Genomic DNA, 17,418 nt, shown 5'->3' with positions numbered 1-17,418 from the left:
CATTTGTTCAGTGCCTTTTTCATAGTCCTATTGTCTGCCACTGAACACATGAAATTTAATGTTTGTTAAGTGAAAACTCAGCAACATGATATTCTAAAACTTCCTCTACTCAAAGGGAGGGGGAGGGGTATTTTTAAAATTCAGTGTTTAAAAACCCACAATCCACTAAGGCAAGGCAGCATATATAAATCTGGTAGCTACATATTTAAACTGACAACTGAAATTTGTATTTGCAGATTTGAGGTTTCCTAAATTCCTATATAGATTAAAGCCCCTCCCAGTCACTTGTACAAAAGGACACTCCTGTGCATCCCATAAAACCAGCATTTTTAACTCCTCTATTGGACTTGAGATTTCATTGTTTCACTATTCAAATACCTCCACAATAACACCCCTTCATGATGGACTGTGTGCAAATACATCGAGTTATGTTATATACTTCAGGTCAATTAAGATATTTAAGTCTTGGCAATGGTAATAGAGATATGAAGACAAATAATGGTGTAGTGGAAAGCTACTGGAAATGTACACTTGATTATTCAAATATATACATTTCCATTTTTTGTTTTTAAAACGGAGGTTAATTATGATGATCACAGTAGGGTTTAGGAAATCTAATGATGCTCTTTTGCACTCGTATAATTAAAATAACCAGAAAAGTAGCAATGTATTTTGCAGTTAATAATTCAAAAACTACTCAGTTTTTGGGTTTATTTTTTTAAGCATGTGATTCATGGAGTGCCTCCAAAGGAAAAATTCTTCTCTTAATATATACCCAGCTTTAACTGGAAGCAGCATGCATCAAACAGATGATAAGTTCTCTTGCATGCCACCTTTCAGCCAATAAGTTTTGCAGCACAAACTGGTCTTACAGAACCTATACAATAGACCTTTTCAGTAACTATAGTAGCATGAGCAGGCACGAGCATAATCACATTATTTATAATGGACCTCTGATTGAATGACAGAACACAGTTGGACCTAGAGGTGTTCATAATGCCTACAGAAACTTGCCCCACACATTACCCTTGGGTGATATTTGCAATAGCTCTGCTGCTGAACTGTTCCACTGATATCCTGCTGCTCAGTAAGTTTATCAAAGCAAACTGTATGCATAAAATAAACAAAGGTAGCCCAAGAACTGCAAATTTGTGTTAACCTGAAAACCCAGATGCTTTTAAAGTTGCCAAGCCAGCATGAGAATCCTGCCTTCATTGTACAGCTATAAGATGACCTTGTCAGAGCAAGGCATGACAGCCATGCTCACAGAACCCTTTTACCCTCCTTAAAAATTCATCTTTGCCTACTGGAAAAAGGAACATGCCCACCTGCATGTATCTATCTTCTCCAGACACAGGGACTGTGGGGGCATGTGTGAGGTATGGATTACTTTGTCTTGTGTGTCGTCCTGAGCCTGATGCAAAGAAGATAAGCCCATTAAAGCCCCCACCGACAGCTGACTCTGCAGTCCAAGTTGTAGAGACTTAAGCTTTTAGCTTTGGAGCTCCCCTCTGCAATCCCTGGAGTCGCAACAGATTGTGACTTTCATGTAAGCTCAGGTGTGGGGGATACACCAGGTGAATTGTCCTTAAAGCCATTGCCCAGAGTATGCACTAGAAGCTGAATGATGCACTCCGAGATGAGTTTTTAGAATAGCTGTTTTTGAGAAGGAATTATGCAAAGTGTTTATAAATTAACAAGTCTGATATGAATTTGGGTGACACAGATTTCCCTTTTTCAGAAGGGGTGGAGGATGGTTTTTAGGTTGATTTTGATGTTTAACCATCTGTCAAAACTCACCGTTACTGGAACACCTTTTACATCATAGCTGCGTCTACACGTGCACGCTACTTCGAAGTAGCGGCACTAACTTCGAAATAGCGCCCGTCACGTCTACACGCGTCGGGCGCTATTTCGAAGTTGAAATCGACGTTAGGCGGCGAGACGTCGAAGTCGCTAACCCCATGAGGGGATGGGAATAGCGCCCTACTTCGACGTTCAACATCGAAGTAGGGACGTGTAGACGATCCGCGTCCCGCAACATCGAAATAGCGGGGTCCTCCATGGCGGCCATCAGCTGGGGGGTTGAGAGATACTCTCTCTCCAGCCCTTGCGGGGCTCTGTGGTCACCGTGGGCAGCAGCCCTTAGCCCAGGGCTTCTGGCTGCTGCTGCTGCAGCTGGGGGTCCGTGCTGCATATACAGGGTCTGCAACTAGTTGTTGGCTCTGTGTATCTTGCACTGTTTAATGAAAGTGTGTCTGGGAGGGGCCCTTTAAGGGAGCGACTTGCTGTTGAGTCCGCCCCGTGACCCTGTCTGCAGCTGTGCCTGGCTCCCTTATTTCGATGTGTGCTACTTTGGCGTGTAGACGTTCCCTCGCTGTGCCTATTTCGATGTTGGGCTGAGCAACGTCGAAGTTGAACATCGACGTTGCCAGCCCTGGAGGACGTGTAGACGTTATTCATCGAAATAGCCTATTTCGATGTCGCAACATCGAAATAAGCTATTTCGAAGTTGGGTGCACGTGTAGACGTAGCCCATATGTATCAGAGAGGTAGCCATGTTAGTCTGTATCTTTGAGAACAACAAGAAGTCCTGTGGCACCTTATAGACTAACAGATATTTTGGAGCATAAGCTTTTGTGGGCAAAGATCCGTTTCGTCAGATGCATGAGTGGTGGGGTGGTTTCAGAGTGGTATTTAAAGAGTGGGGTCCTAGTAAAAGGGAGGGCCAGAGCTGACAAGGTCTATTCAGTCAGGGTGGAAAAGGCCCATTATCAGTGGTATGTATGAAGAGGGGAAAAAACAAGTCAGATAAGACAGAGGGATATGGCCCGTTGTCAGTCTAATGTGGAGATGTTAACACCTAGGGCAGAAAGCTCCTTTTGTAAGGTGCAAGCCACTCCCAGTGTGTTCAATCCTTGGTTAATGGAGTCAAATTTGCAAATAAATTGTAGCTCAGAGATTTCTCTCTCCATTTGACTTTTGAAATTTCCTTGTTTCAGGACTGCAGCCCTTAAATCTCCTACTGAGTGTCCAGGGAGATTGCAGTGTTCCCCCACAGGCTTCTGTACATTACCGTTCCTGATGTCTGATTACGTCTCTTTATTCTTTTACGTAGAGACTGTCCAGTTTGGCCAATGTAAATTGCAGCAGGGCATTGCTGGCACATGATGGCATATATTATATTTGTAGATGTACAGGTAAAGGAGCCCCTGATGCTATGGCTGATGTTAGGTCCTGTGAGGATGTCACTGGTGTAGATTTGTGAGCAGAGTTGGCAGCAGTGTTTGTTGCAGGGATTGATTCCAAGCTTAGAGTTACTGTTTTGTGATTTGTAGTGGCTGGTGAGGATTTGTTTAAGGTTGGCAGGCTGTCTGTAGGTGAGGAGAGGCCTGCCTCCCAAGGTCTGTGAAAGTGAAAGATCATTGTTCAGGATGGGTTGCAGATCACTGATGATGCATTGGAGAGGCCTTAGATGGGGGCTGTATGGGATGGTCAGTGGTGTTCTCTTGTTCTCCTTGCAAGGCCTGTCTTGTAGCAGGTGGCTTCTGGGTACTTGTCTGGCTCTGTCAATCTTAGTTCATATCACTTTGCTGGAGATATAAAGACCTGGATCAACACTGCCACTGGTATTAAGATCCAGCTTGAGTCTTCAAAATGGTCTGATAATTGAATAAGAAAGTTCTGTATAAAAATGTGCCTCATGATACAAAATGGATACAAATGTTGCATTTTATTTCAAGACTTCAGGAGACTTTAAAGGCTAGAACTAAAATATCAATCACCACGTGACATACTTTTAAAATTACATAAGTAATTAAGAGGGGTTTTTTTCCCCCCCACTTTTCTGGGAAGCCATTTTGGTGACCCTATCTGACTATGTCCACTACATTATTTAAAGCATCTGCCATCCAGGAAGGAGGCTGAATCTTCAATAACCTCTTGCCATGAACAGGATGCAAAATGGCTGCTTCCGCAATATCCATTACCCAAGTCCATTACTATGTGAAAGCTCAAAGCATTGAATTGGCTACAGTGCATATCACCACAGTACATAAGCACTTCTCATGTTGTATGTGGGTTCCCCAATGCATCTTTTAGGTATCTAAGAGCTGAACTAAACATGATCCTTAACTATGTGCCTAAATTTGAGCAGATAAATAGCCCTGTCATTCAAATCTAGTGCTGACTGGGTTATTCACGTCATCTGTGTTGCAGTGCAACTGAAGTGTGGGCTCACTTTGAAATGATAGGTGCCCAACAACTACCCGGAATAATTATTGGGCACATTAAGTATGGACTTAAGCTACAGAACTCTGATTTGGGTTTTGCACGTAGCCAATGTTGAGTTGTTTGAATGCCAGCTTTGGCTGAGGCCTGCCTCTGAGTTTTCCATGGCACTTTCGACAGAACTCTGAAGGGTGTTAACATCCAGCAGCATCCTCTTTCATCATTTGTCCAGCATGTATGTGTATTAGCATCTAGGATTGCTAGTCATAGACAGAAACCTGCTATGCAAAAGCAGAGCAAAAAGGCAGATTCTGCCCCTCAGAGTTCACAATATAAGCAATCCTCCAGTACACAGAATCTCACTGGTACCAGGTATTGTGGTGGTTGCTACCACATCAAAACAGCATGTGGCAAGATAACTCTTTGCAGTGAAGAGCTATACTTAAACAGATGCAGTTTTACACCCGTGCTAGAATAGCCCAGTTTCTGACAATGACAAATGACTTTCTGTTGAATTTTACATAACTATGGTGTATAGCTGGGGTAGGCAATAAGCAGCCTGCAGACTGGATGCAGTTCCCCAGGATTAGCCCCTGGCGGGTGGGGGGGGGGGGGCGACCAGGTAATTAATATGAGCAGCCACACATATGGCCACTTGCAGCGCCTGTTGACTCTGGGAAATGGTGGCCTGGCCCATGCTGCTCCTCACAGCTCCCATTGGTCTAGGCCAATAATAATACATAAACCTTTCATTTAGTACAGTGGGCCTTAGATACTTAACTTTAATTCAGTGGCAGGACATGGCCAACTCTGTCTCCCCTAGAGCTCTTTCTTGGCAGCAGCAGAGCACCTCCTCAACTATTTATGGGTTCATGATCACAGCACCCTGAGGCCCACAGGTCTTTTTAAAAAAATGAGGAGAGAGATTTAAATCACAACTGCAGCCTGGCAGGGCAGGGAACTGAAACCAGTTCTCCTAAGTGCCTGCTAGTGCCTTAGTCACATGACCATCCTTTTTTCCTGCTCTGGCCCCACATCACTGGGCATTGGAGAGGCTTTTGGATCTTATCCTACTCCCTAGAAAGCTTTATAAGTGCCCTCAGAGGTCACCCCACGTGCCAGACAGCCACATTAGCTGCAAAGGCAGGCTGCATTTGCTTATTTCACCATGCTCTTACACTGCCACAGCTCTGTAAGACAATGAGAAGATAATGATGATAAGGCACAATGATCAGAGCCAGGAAGTACCATTACAGCAGCAAGGAGAAGATGTCTAGAAAAGTTCAAAAAAAAAGACGGGGGGGGGGCGGGGGGTAAGCTTAGTGCTCCAGTAACTCACCCTCTCTGACTCAATGGATCAGGCACTGGGACAAAACAGTTCAGCTGGGTCTACATGTAAGCATCCCTTCGAAAGGGCAACCACCGAAAGAAGGCAGGCGAAAGCACAGCTTTCAAAAGGGAGTGACCGCATATTAAAAGCAGATGGACCCGTCCATCCACCCTTTCGAAGGGCTGCTGCTTACTTTCAAAAGAAAGCGTCCGCATGGCTCCAGGCATTCTTCTGAAAAAAGGGGTCAGGAAATGCTGCAGATGGGAGGGGGGCCCATGGCCAACAAGCTCTTGCAGGGCTGCAGCCAGTCACCCTCTTAAAGGGCCCCTCCCTCCACCCTGCATGAGCTGAGTGCTGCCCAGCTGTCCTCAGCCCAGCAGAGCCCATTTGAGCTCCAGGGTGGAGTCCCAGTGGCAGCTCCTGCATGAGGACACCCTCGTCATGTGCTGTGCCCCATTGCTGCAGCTACCTCTGCTCAGGACATTGCTGGGTCCCGTCCCCAGGCGCCCCAGCCCCTCTGGAGCCACCCCAGCAACACCGACTGGTGGGAGCACCTGGTGCTGGGGGAGTGGGGTGATGAAAGATGGCTCTGAAATGTTCATGTGTCAAGGCAGACCTTCCAGGAGGTGCACACACCCACACTCATCCCTCATGCACATTTGTCCCTCACCATCCCCACCACCCCCACTAGCACCTCACCTACACATCTGCCACCACCCCTCCCCAAACAGCACAGCACATGGGGATGTAAGCCAATTAAATATTCATGCACTTTATGGAAATGAACCTGAAACTATGTATGGGGTGGGGGAACAACAGTGTACCGGGAGGGTGGTAGGACTCCTAACTTGGAAGTGGGGCAGGAGGCCCAGTCGGCCCTGGAATCCCGTGCCCCCCTAGGTGTGGGGTCCTTGGCAGAGCGGAGAGGGGGCAGGGAGCACCAGCAGGTAAGCCCATGGGAGCAGCTCGGCAGAGGGGGTGGCAGTGGGCTCATCAGGGAGGTGGTGGGGGGATGAGGCAGTAGGCCTCATTGGCTGCATGCTCCCTGAGGGTGCTGGTGGTGCCCTCCAGAGTGGTCAGCAGACTGTCCCATGCTGCCCTCCACCACTGTAGGTTGGCCTTGGCAAGTTGAAGGTGCTGCTTGGCCACCTCGACCTGGTAGCAGCTGGCCAGGTTCTCCTCCACCTGCCAAGGGGCCCTCCGGCTGCGACCTAGAACTAGGGACGGCGAGGAGCTCTCTCCCGGCCCACGGATAGTGCAGCTGTATGGACAGATGAACAGCATGTTGTTATCGTATTATGGCCCGGGGGGGCCTGACTGTGGGGGGTGGCATCCCCCTCCCCTTGGGGCTCCTGCCTCCTCCCCTTGGGGCTGACATCCCATCTGACAGCATGGTGGCCAGGGCCATTTCAGGTGGGTCAGGGCTCGCAGCATGAGATGAAGTGGGTCTTTGCCCACAGAAGCTTATGCTCCAAAATATCTGTTAGTCTATAAGGTGCCACAACAGACTAACACGGCTACCTCTTCGATAAATATAGCAGGATACATCTGTGTGTTGAAATATCCCTAGGTAAAGTCCTGCTTCCTCAAAGGCTGCCAGAGGGTTATGCCCCATTGAGCAAGTGGGTGATAATTTTGGATGATCCAGGCCTCCAGTATATGCTTTGTAAAAGATTGTCTTTACAGTGCATTTTAATCTGTCTAGTAAAAAAGAAGGTTCACGTTTTAGGTACAGGTGTGTCAGTCAGCAATCAGAGCTGGTCCTTAGAGATTACTTTGTTCTTCAGACTTGATTTTAGTTTCTTAAAGTGCAGTTTCTAAATTGTAACACTTATGCCCTTAATGGCCTTCATTACGTGGCTTCTCAGTGAGCAATGGTGCTAATGACAGATCATTGATTCTAATGTGAAAGGGCTTTGGGCTGAAGGAACTGGTTTTCAGCTTGAATCTGTCACTTCCAGGTTGCTAGAATCCTGACTCACTCAGTGCAAGTACCCCAGTTAGCAGGTCAGCATTAGCCATCACAGCTGAATGTGACCTAAGAAGGAGTACTCAGCATTTACATTTAAAGCACTACTACATCTTAGAGTGCATCTATCCAGTTCTATCACAGAATACTAGAACTGGAAGGGGCCTAAAGAGATCATCAAATTCAATCCCCTCCCCTCATGGCAACACCAAGTACCATTTATATCATCCCTGTTAGATATTTATCCAACCCGTTCTTAAATATCTCCAAAGATGGAATTCTACAACAACTCTAGACAATTTATTCCAGTACTTAGCCACCATACAACAGTAGCCTACCTTACCTTATTGCAATTTAAGCCCCTTGCTTTTTGTCTTATCAGAGGCTCAGGAGAATAATTTTTCTCCCTGCTCCTTCTAATACCCCTTTTTAGGTACTTGAAAGCTGCTATCACGTCACCTCTCAGCCTTCTCTTTTCCAAACTAAATAAACCCAGTTCTTTTAAACTTCTCTCACAGGTCATATTTGCTAGACCTTTAATCATTCAGTTACTCTTCTCTGGACACTCTGCAGTTTCTTAACATCTTTCCTAAACTGTGGTGCCCAGAACTGAGGCTTAACCAGCGAAGAATACAGCAGAAGACTGACTTCTGTCTTATTCACAACACTCCTGTTAATGCATTCCAGATCACGACTGCTTTTTTCATGCTTAGCTCGTGGACCATTATGACCCCTAGACCCTTTCTGCAGTACTCCCTCCTAGGTAGTCACTTCCCCTTTTGAATGTGTGAAAGTGATTGTTTCTCCCTAAGTCAGCGGTTCCCAACCTTCTCCACATGGGGACCCATTTTGACAACTCAGGAAGACTTGGTGACCCAAGGCAATTCAAAAAGGTGGTGGTGGTAGGGGAGGGGGGAAGATAGCCAGTGTCCTCTCCTGTTTCTATAGGCACAGTAGTATTCCATAGAAAAGGGGAAATGCATTAATAAAACAACAACACTACAGTTACTATAGTTAGAGTTCAGTGTTTTTCCCCCACCACATCCCCAGACTGCACCCTGGCTTAAACCGCACAATCAGGGGCTGGAGTGGGATAGGAGAGTCACGCTCAGGGGCTGAGATTAAACATAACCTCCCACCCCTCTCTCTGGAAGCCGGCTAGGGAAGAGCCCCCACCTGCAAAGCCAGTTGTGGGAACGCTAGTGGGGGAAGAGAACCCCACACCCCTGCAGCTGGAAGCCAGCTGAAGCCGAGCCCTGGCCAGGGCCTTGGGTGACTCCTGACCCCCTACAGCTGGAAGCCGGCTGAGGCAAAGTACTGGCCAGCTGAGCCAGCCATGGGAACTCTGCTGGAAGCCAGGGAGCTGAGTCCTCCCTCCCAAATTTGGACCCAAGCCTCCACCTTACCTGAGCTGGAACCTGGTCCTCAGGTATAGAGTTCTCTGCCCTGAAGCTGAAATGGTTCTCCATTTAATTGATTGGCTTAACTGTCTGACAGCTGTTAAGCCAATTAAGAAGTTGAGAACCACTTCAGGAGCATGCATAGCTCTTAAGAGCCACCTGTGGAGCCGAGCCACCCCGCCCAGCCCAGCCGGAAACCTTTTCAAATGTAATGGCAACCCATAGGCTGGGAAATCCTGCCCTGAGTGAAGTAGTTTGCATTTGTCCTTATTGACCTTCATCCTATTTTCCTCAAACCATTTCTCCACTATGTCTAGATCATTTTGAATTCTGATCCTAGCCTTCAAATCAAGTGCCACCCCTCCAAACTTGACGAGCGTACTCTCTCGGCCATTATCTAAATCACTGATGAAAATAAACTGACCCCGATGGAACCCTACTTGTTACTCCTTTCCATTTATATAAAATAAAAATCCAAAACTCTGTATGGTGTATGACTTTGGGTTGGAAGTGAAGAATCCCTTTCTAATATGTGTGGGACACCAGTCCAAGGACAAGCCCCATCAGATAGTTAATGAATAAGGAGGAAGTATTTGGGGGTTTTAAGATTAAAAAATGAAAACCTTCCCCCAAACTAGAGTGGTCCATAAAAATATTTTGTTAAGAATACTACATTCCTAACCACCTCTCCCTGACACATCTGTTTCCTGACAGATTTTCTTTTTAAGTAGTGACTGGAATTGACACAGATAATTTATGAAAGCTGATGAATTTTCTTTTTCCCTAATACAAATTTAACCTTTGTAGTCTGGCACCCTGGCGATCTGATCAGTCCTGAGCAAGAGACTTTGCCAGACCATGGACGGTCAATATTGTCTAGCAGCAATACCAACATTTCCACTGCTTACTGGGCTCTCGGAAACAGAGAGTTTCTGTTCCATGTTAGTCTGCATTCGAACAAGTACTCTAAGAAGGTATTTATGGGTAAATCACAGTTAAATAACAGCACAGAACACTGGGAGCCAGGACTGCTGACTGTAAACTAACTTTATGGGACTATGGGAATCTTGGCCACATCCATGGTAAGCGGTCATCCAGCTAATTGAAATCATACCAGATTACAGATGTTGACAGACGAGAGAGTACCAGACTACAGAGGTTCAAACTGTAGTTACTACTGGGATGCATGACATTTTGCATAACCCTGGTACCCTTAAAACATGCTGGAGTGGTACCAGCAAAGGTGGGAGTAAGAGAACTCAGAAGTCCAGTTAGCAGACTCTGAACTTTTCACATTTGACCTATGTTCAAAGTCATGCCAAGTAGTGACCAAAGTACCATCTACAGCAGGCGTGTCCAATGCGCGGCCCGTGGGCCACATGCGGCCCTGGACAGCTAGTAATGCGGCCCCACAAGATCGTAACCTTTTAACATTATGTGATTTATATACATTAACTGTATTATATATCTTATATGCGGCCCAAGACAATTCCTCTTCACTCAGTGTGGCCCAGGCAAGCCAAAAGGTTGGACACCCATGCTCTACAGCCACAGTATCCAATACACTCCTCATTTGCCACACGTGGCGAATGGGGAAGCATATTGTGGAGAATGCGGGTTGGGTGGCTAGTGCGGTGGCTCAGGTGGCAGCACAGTGACTCAGGGGCTTGCACGGCAGGGGCTTAGGCGCCACACGGTGGCAGCAGCTCAGGAGCTTGGGTACTGCATGGCTGGCTTGGGTGGCTGCCTGGTGGCACGGCAGCTCCTTGAGCACCGTGTTACCAGAGCCGCCCGGCTCCAAGCCACGCAGCCCGGCACTCAAGGAGCCACCCCATCTTGCAGCCCCTGAGCCAGCTACATGGTGCCCAAGCCACCAAGACACTGCCATCGCATGGCGCCCAAGGAGCTGCTGTGCCGCAGCCCGAGCCACCGCACCGGCTCTTGGGGCTGCGCAGCTGGGGGCTGGGTGGCTCCAGTGAATCACTGGGGGCGGGGAGTAGAGTGCCTGGCTGCAGGAGTGTGGGGGATAGGATGTGGGGGGGGGCAGGGCATGTGGTGACTGGGTGTCTTCCTTTTGGACACCGCTGATCAACAGACTGCTCGATGACTTGTGAGAAGTAAATTCATACACTCCCGCTTCTCATGAACAAACAACCACAAATCCCCTCACCCTTGCGTGCAGTTTCCAACTGGTAGTTTTACCTGAACAGACACAGCCATCTTAACATGCAGAAGAAACTTCCTTCTTGCCATTAGAGTTGGTTCTGCTTCCTGGCAAGGCAGGTGCTCACTGAGGAGCTGGATGGGGTAGGACCAGTGCCACTTTCACTACTGCTGTCTGTGCTGTAACTGTTCTATGGGTATTAGACAGTGGGAGGGCGAGGAAAAAAAAGGTTCCTTCCACTTCCCTTTTATTATTTTATTTCGATTTTGTGTCTGGGTAAATAAAGATTAATCCACGTCTTTTTTTGGTACTTTGGAATTTGTATACCCTGACTTTGAGTTTCAGATTTGAGTGAAACTGGAAACCTATAGTATAAGTTCTGGTTGGCACCACCAAGTTATATCTGGCCTCAGTACAAGATCATGGATCTGATCTCGAGCTTCAGTGCTGAATACACTGACCCTTCCCAATTCAACCACTGCCATTCAGGACCAATCTCTAGCCACCAAAAAAATTTATTTGATTTTCATCTGTCTCCATCACTTGGTCCAGCCTGGCTCACACTTGATCTGAATTTTCAAAAATATTTGTGAACATTCTGTTAAACTTGCCCTACATTTTAGCTTTGTCTTGAAACAATAACCAGGCACAACCTTTCGGTCATACAGATATGCTGAAAGGCTATCATATGGATGAGTTCAGCATACTGCACTGGGCCAAGCCCATACTTGATGTAGGTCACATTTTGCACTAGAGTACTTGCAATCAAATTAAACTGGCCCATTATTTGTTAGCATCTTAATCCATTTGTTAAAAGGTACAGCATTATTTGGGGAATGGACTCTTAGTGCCCTCTAGTGTGTATCGCAGGCCTATGCACGCTCTAGAAACAGATTCCTTTCATGCTTTCACAGACCTCTGAACTTAAAACAAAAGACAGTGCCACTCATGGGAGGTGGGCAAAGCCCTGGCTGGGGAATGCAAGCCTCCACCTTGCCCCTTCTGCCCTGCCCCTTCTACAACCCCCCCACCACAGCAACAGGCCCCTGCCCCATGCTAATGCCCCCAGCATCCCCCCCCCCCTCCCAGGATGGCTTCCCTGCCAGCTGCAGCGCTAGCCAGTCATGTGGCCACAGCCTTCTGAAGCACTGGTCAGTCCCGGCCTTGGACCACCGATTGCACTGGCCTTGGTCCCGGCCTTGGACCACCGAGGGGGGTTACCTCTCTGGCCTCCAGCGCCAGTGCTGGGCCACGAGCAGCTTGCTGCATGCAGGTCAAAGAGGGCAAAGCCTTCCCTTGCCTTTATTACCTGCTGCCCCTAAGGCTACTCAGCACTGTGTGTGCCCCACTGCGTGTCTACTGGTCACTCAAAAGGCAAGCAGCAGACTTCTACCTTCAAAACTGGTTGAGGGTGAACCCGTATTAGGCAGGTCTTGGGGTTTGAGTATCAACGAACCCTCACCTTCGTCACTGTAGCATTCAAACACCTGCTCCCCTTGTCTCTTTTCTGTATTCATAAGCAAGTCAGTCACACGGTTCCACAGCCTACCGCAAGGGAGCGAAAAAGAGACAACGTCTGCATACATGCATCTTCACATCCCTAAAGAAATCCAGAGTGACGCAACACACAAATGAACACCCCAGAATTATTATTCGTGTGATAGCAGTGCCTAGGGAATCTAAGTCAGGACATGCGAACAAGAGTGTGGAATGACTGCCAAAAGCCAGGCTCTTCCACCCTGTCCCTTAACTGTGTTTCAGTTTCCCACGTGTGAAATGGAGATAATAGTATGTCCTTAGGTGTTCAGGCCCATTACAGTAACGCTTGTGAGATGGTCAGATCGTGATAGTGCATGATTGGTTGGTTTAAAAGACTGTGCAGATGCTCACACATGTATGTAAATTTGTGCCTGAAACCCAGAACCCAACAAATAAGGCTAAAATTGGTTTCTTAAAATAATCCTTTTACAAAAGAATTCCCTGCCTCTGTCTAAAAGAAAGATGAATCTCTAAGAGAGTGATTAAAATTTATGGTGACTGGAACTGGTTACAATGTATCAACTTTTTAAATAAAAAATACATTTTAGTAAATGGAAACTTCATGAGAAAATTTCTATTGGCATTTTGTTTTTTTTAAAAATATCAAAATATTCAGTTCTCAGTTGCAAACAAAAATTTCAACTGAAAAGGAACATATTTTTTTCTCAAAATTTAGTGGAGAATAAAATACATTTTGAACTCTACTTAGAAGTACAGTAGGGTCTCAACATGCATGAGGGTTCCGTGTTGGGAACCCTCATGAATGTTGAATTGGTTTCTTTTTCTCACACTCTATAAAATGAAAGAGTTTGGAAAGTTAGACTGAGAATAAACACTACCAGCCTTGCACCAGACACAGAAAAAGAACCAAGCTACTTCCTCTTCACTGACTACAGGGGCATGCCTTTTTTGTTTATAAGGCTGTATTCATCTTTGATTCATGATGCTTAACTATATATTCCATTTTACCTGCTAGTTGCCGGTCTCAAATTGTTATCAAATTCAAATAGGTAACAACCAATGCAGACGAGGCAAGGTCTTACTTATGCTGCTAGTGAAGAAATGTGAAAGCAGTTCCTCTGCAGTGGTTTTCACAGAAGCTCTGAAGAATTTTAAATCTTTCCAAAGTTGTTAGCAGATACTTAGCTGGGGGCATATGATGGTGGTGGTATTGAAGAGAAATCATACAAGTTTTTTAGAGTTGAAAATTCCCTGAGAGAAACTTTCTGATTTTAGTGTGAAGACCAAGAAAAGGAAAATACGACTACAAATGAACTGAACATCAGACAGAAAAGCCATGAGGGGATAATTTAAATAGACTTGAGAGTTAAGGTGCTGCGAGTGACTTCAATCAAAAGGTGGACAAGATTTAAAAGCAGGCAAGAGAAATAGTGGGAAGAAGAAAGCAGTGAATAAAATGCTCCAAAAAGAATCCCCATCACAGCAGTATGGGCTTGTCACTTGAATAATTATCTAGAGTTCCCTGGGGGCCTGTACAGCTCATGCTGAAGCCCAGGCGCACAAGACTCCATTGCACCAACCTAAATGAGGTAACTTAAACCTAACTGTGCATGAAAAAGGACTTTAACAACTGTCTAGAGAGGGAATGCTCAGAACATTCATATTCAAATTCAACACATTCACACCTGGTTTGGACGGGGACAGCAATTACCTGACCCATCATAAGGACTCTTTTCCATACTTTGATGTTTTATCTAACTCTTAACTTCCCCACCCCACACATTCCCACCATCCCTCTGCTCTTCTGATTTGCCAACCTTGCTAACAACTTTTCTGATTTGTCAACCTTGATAACAATATTTGGACTTCTGTGCTGATCTGAAGAAGTAGGTTTGTCCCATGAAAGTTCATCTCCTAATGAATTATTTTGTTAGTCTTTAAAGTGCTACATGACTGCTTTTTTGTTTTGATAGAATACAGACTAACACAGCTACCTCTCTGTCACTGTTGTGCATGTTTATGTGAGCTGCAACTGCAGAACAGCAGTACTTTCTGGCTGGTCTACACTACATAGCTAGGTCAATATAAGGCAGCTCACAAAGACCTAATTGGGTCAGTGTTCAAACTACAGTCTTGTCCTGCCAATGTAAGTGCTCCACTACCCCAACATAATAATTCTACTTCCATGAGAGATGGAGGGCTTATGTTGATGTAGTTAAGGTATGTTGATGTAGTTAAGGTAATGCAGTGTTGGTGTAGACACTCCCTTCCTTACATCCACTCAGAGCTCCAGGCCCTTTAAATCACTGCTAGTGTGTTGTGCTGGAGCACTGGGCTGAGTGTTCTGAGCACCACTAAGAGCAGGGAAGGTGAAGGATTGCTGTGCGCTCTGGGCAGTGTTGAGGGCCAGCTGTGACCCCACCCCTGCTGGGAGCACAGATCCAGGCCCGCAAACATTGTCCAGGGGCCCACGGAGGCTGTGGGCTCCACTGCCAGCAGCAGACAGGCAGGGGGCCTTGGGAAGGAGCTCAGAGAAGAAAGCAAAGGGTGGACAAAGAGCTTGTGGGAAGGGATGGAATGGGGGCAGAAAGAGGCAGAGTGAAGGTGTGACCTCGGGGCAGAGTTGGGTTGGAGCACACACTGGGATATGTAAAAATCAGCCCTTATACCTCTGGCTGGTTGAATAAACAATGTGCTGCTTTGGAGATTCTGTTTCTGTGTCACTGCAAACATATTATCACAAGTTCCTGAAGAGAAATTCAGCAGGACGAAATGCACTAGGGCCTGTCACATTAACCCACCTGGGAAAGAGGGATAGGCTGCAACCCAGGGCTCCCTTCTCTCAATGGTTATACTGCTAGATGCTATGCAAACTGGGGGTGGAAGTCATCAGGTCTGCCTGTTAAGGCAGTGTTTCTCCACAACTCCAAGGGGTACTCTGGTCCCACTGATCAATTCCTCCCTCCTGCCCCCTTTCTCCCAGTGCTTCCTGGAGTCCGGGACTAGGCAAGCTTACCTGCCCTGGCTCTATGCAGCTCCTGGAAATGGCCATCAGGTCCCTGCAGCCCCTAAGCACATGGGTGGCCAGACAGGCTCCACGCACTGCCCCTGCCCAAGCACCAGCTCCATAGCTCCCGTTGGCTGGGAATCACGACCAAGAGGAGCTGAGGAGGTGGAGCCTATGGGCGCAAGGACAATGCATGACATCTCATTGGCTCCTCCTCTGCCTAGGGGCTGCAGGCAGCAAGCTAGCCAAGGTAAGTGCTGCTGGGACCCAACATACTCTCCTATACCTCAAGCCCCTCATCCTGGGTGTCACCCCATAGCCCACACCCCCAGCTGGATCCTTTAACCCCCCATAACCCACACCTTTGCTGCATCCCTGTCCCCTCCCACTCCCACACTCCCTTTTACAGCTTGTATCCTTCACTTCCCCACAGCCCCCTAACCTCCAACTCAGCCCAAATCCCCTACCTGCACCCCAGCCCAGTGAAAGAGCGTGAAGGTGGGGGAGAACAAGGATGGAGGGAGCAGGGCACAGGATCTCAGAGAAGGGTTGGAGTAGGGGTAGGACCGCAGAGAAAGGGTAGGGCAGGATGTCCCTAAAATTTTTTAAATCTAGATGTGCATCCCTGGGTTGCTAAAGTTTGAGAACGGCGGCCTCGAGGGATACACCTGTGGGACAAAAGGGGCCAGCAATACACAGCAATGATAATTGAAGACACTAAAACATCAGTGAATTCAAGATTCTTTAAATGCACTGTAGTTCATACTCAGAGCGCCCCAATAAAAGCTCCCCAAATCTTTCTCAGTATGTCATCTGCTCCTTTTACTCTTTCACACAACTACAATTGTGCACTATTCACTTAGACTACGCCTACACTACAGTGATCTTTCAAAAGAAACCCTTCCAGAAGCTCTCTCCAGAAAAAACTTCTTTTGAAAGAGTGCATCCACACTCAAAAAAGCAGATTGAAAGCTTGATCTGCTCTTTCAATAGAGAACATCTACGCAGCCCCCACTCGTTCAAAAGAATGGGCTGGGGATCGAAAAATCTGGCACGATGAGGACCGCTCTTTCAAAAATAGGGCCCACAGAGTGTCTACACATGCTTTCTTTCAAAAAAAGCTTTAGAAAGAAGACACTCTTCCTGACCCAGGAGCAGAAGAGGAAGTCTGGAAGAAGGGCTGTGTTCTTTAGATTTCGGATCAAAAGAACATATTTTGTATGTAGACACTATGCCGTTTCTTTCAAAAAAGGGCTGGATTTTCTAAAAGAGCTTGCTAGTGTAGACGCAGCCTTACTGAAAGAGGCCTTTAAACCATATGGGTGGGAAGCCAGAGAGCTTTCAAGGTGTAAAGTACTCCTCCAATAGCATTCTTCCCCCAAGTGTTTATGTTTTATGAAATGCTAGGCAGCACCATCATTGCTACTGCTTTGTCAGGCATTGCAGATTCTCTAGCAGACTGTTACCCCTTGAAAAGGTGCAGAACACCAAGTATATTGCAGTCTGGCCTACCTTGGTCTGTTTTAATGGATAAGTTGCTTCTAAGGCAAGATGCTGCAGATGTCCAGCTGAACAGATCCCAGTGGTAACAAGCTGACATCTCCCAGAGCTAATATTTCCCAAGGTCCAGACCAGTCCTAAAACAAAATGTATAAAAAGTAAAATGAAGCCAAAACACATTCCAGAGCCCTCCTTGGTTTTGATTCTAAAACATTCCTATCAATTACTTTAGCTTCAAATCAACTAAAATTAGCCCTTGAGGAAATGTGGTTTCTATTTACTCTCTTTTTCCTCAGTGTAGTTTTCACTTATTTCTCC

General features: G+C 46.5%; 1 long non-coding RNA gene across 1 annotated transcript; it reads right to left on the bottom strand.

Moving 5' to 3' along the window:
* Positions 1 to 3,336: 3,336 nt before the first annotated feature.
* LOC142008864 (uncharacterized) lies at positions 3,337 to 17,395 on the bottom strand. The gene is made up of 3 exons (XR_012644249.1): positions 17,113 to 17,395; positions 12,556 to 12,638; positions 3,337 to 3,662 (listed from the first exon to the last, which is right to left on the bottom strand). It is a non-coding gene; the product is annotated as an uncharacterized LOC142008864 (long non-coding RNA).
* Positions 17,396 to 17,418: the final 23 nt, after the last annotated feature.

Source organism: Carettochelys insculpta, chromosome 2 (assembly GCF_033958435.1).
Source record: "Carettochelys insculpta isolate YL-2023 chromosome 2, ASM3395843v1, whole genome shotgun sequence".
Taxonomy (NCBI): Eukaryota; Metazoa; Chordata; order Testudines; family Carettochelyidae; genus Carettochelys; species Carettochelys insculpta.
This window is presented reverse-complemented; position numbering and strand designations above follow the sequence as displayed.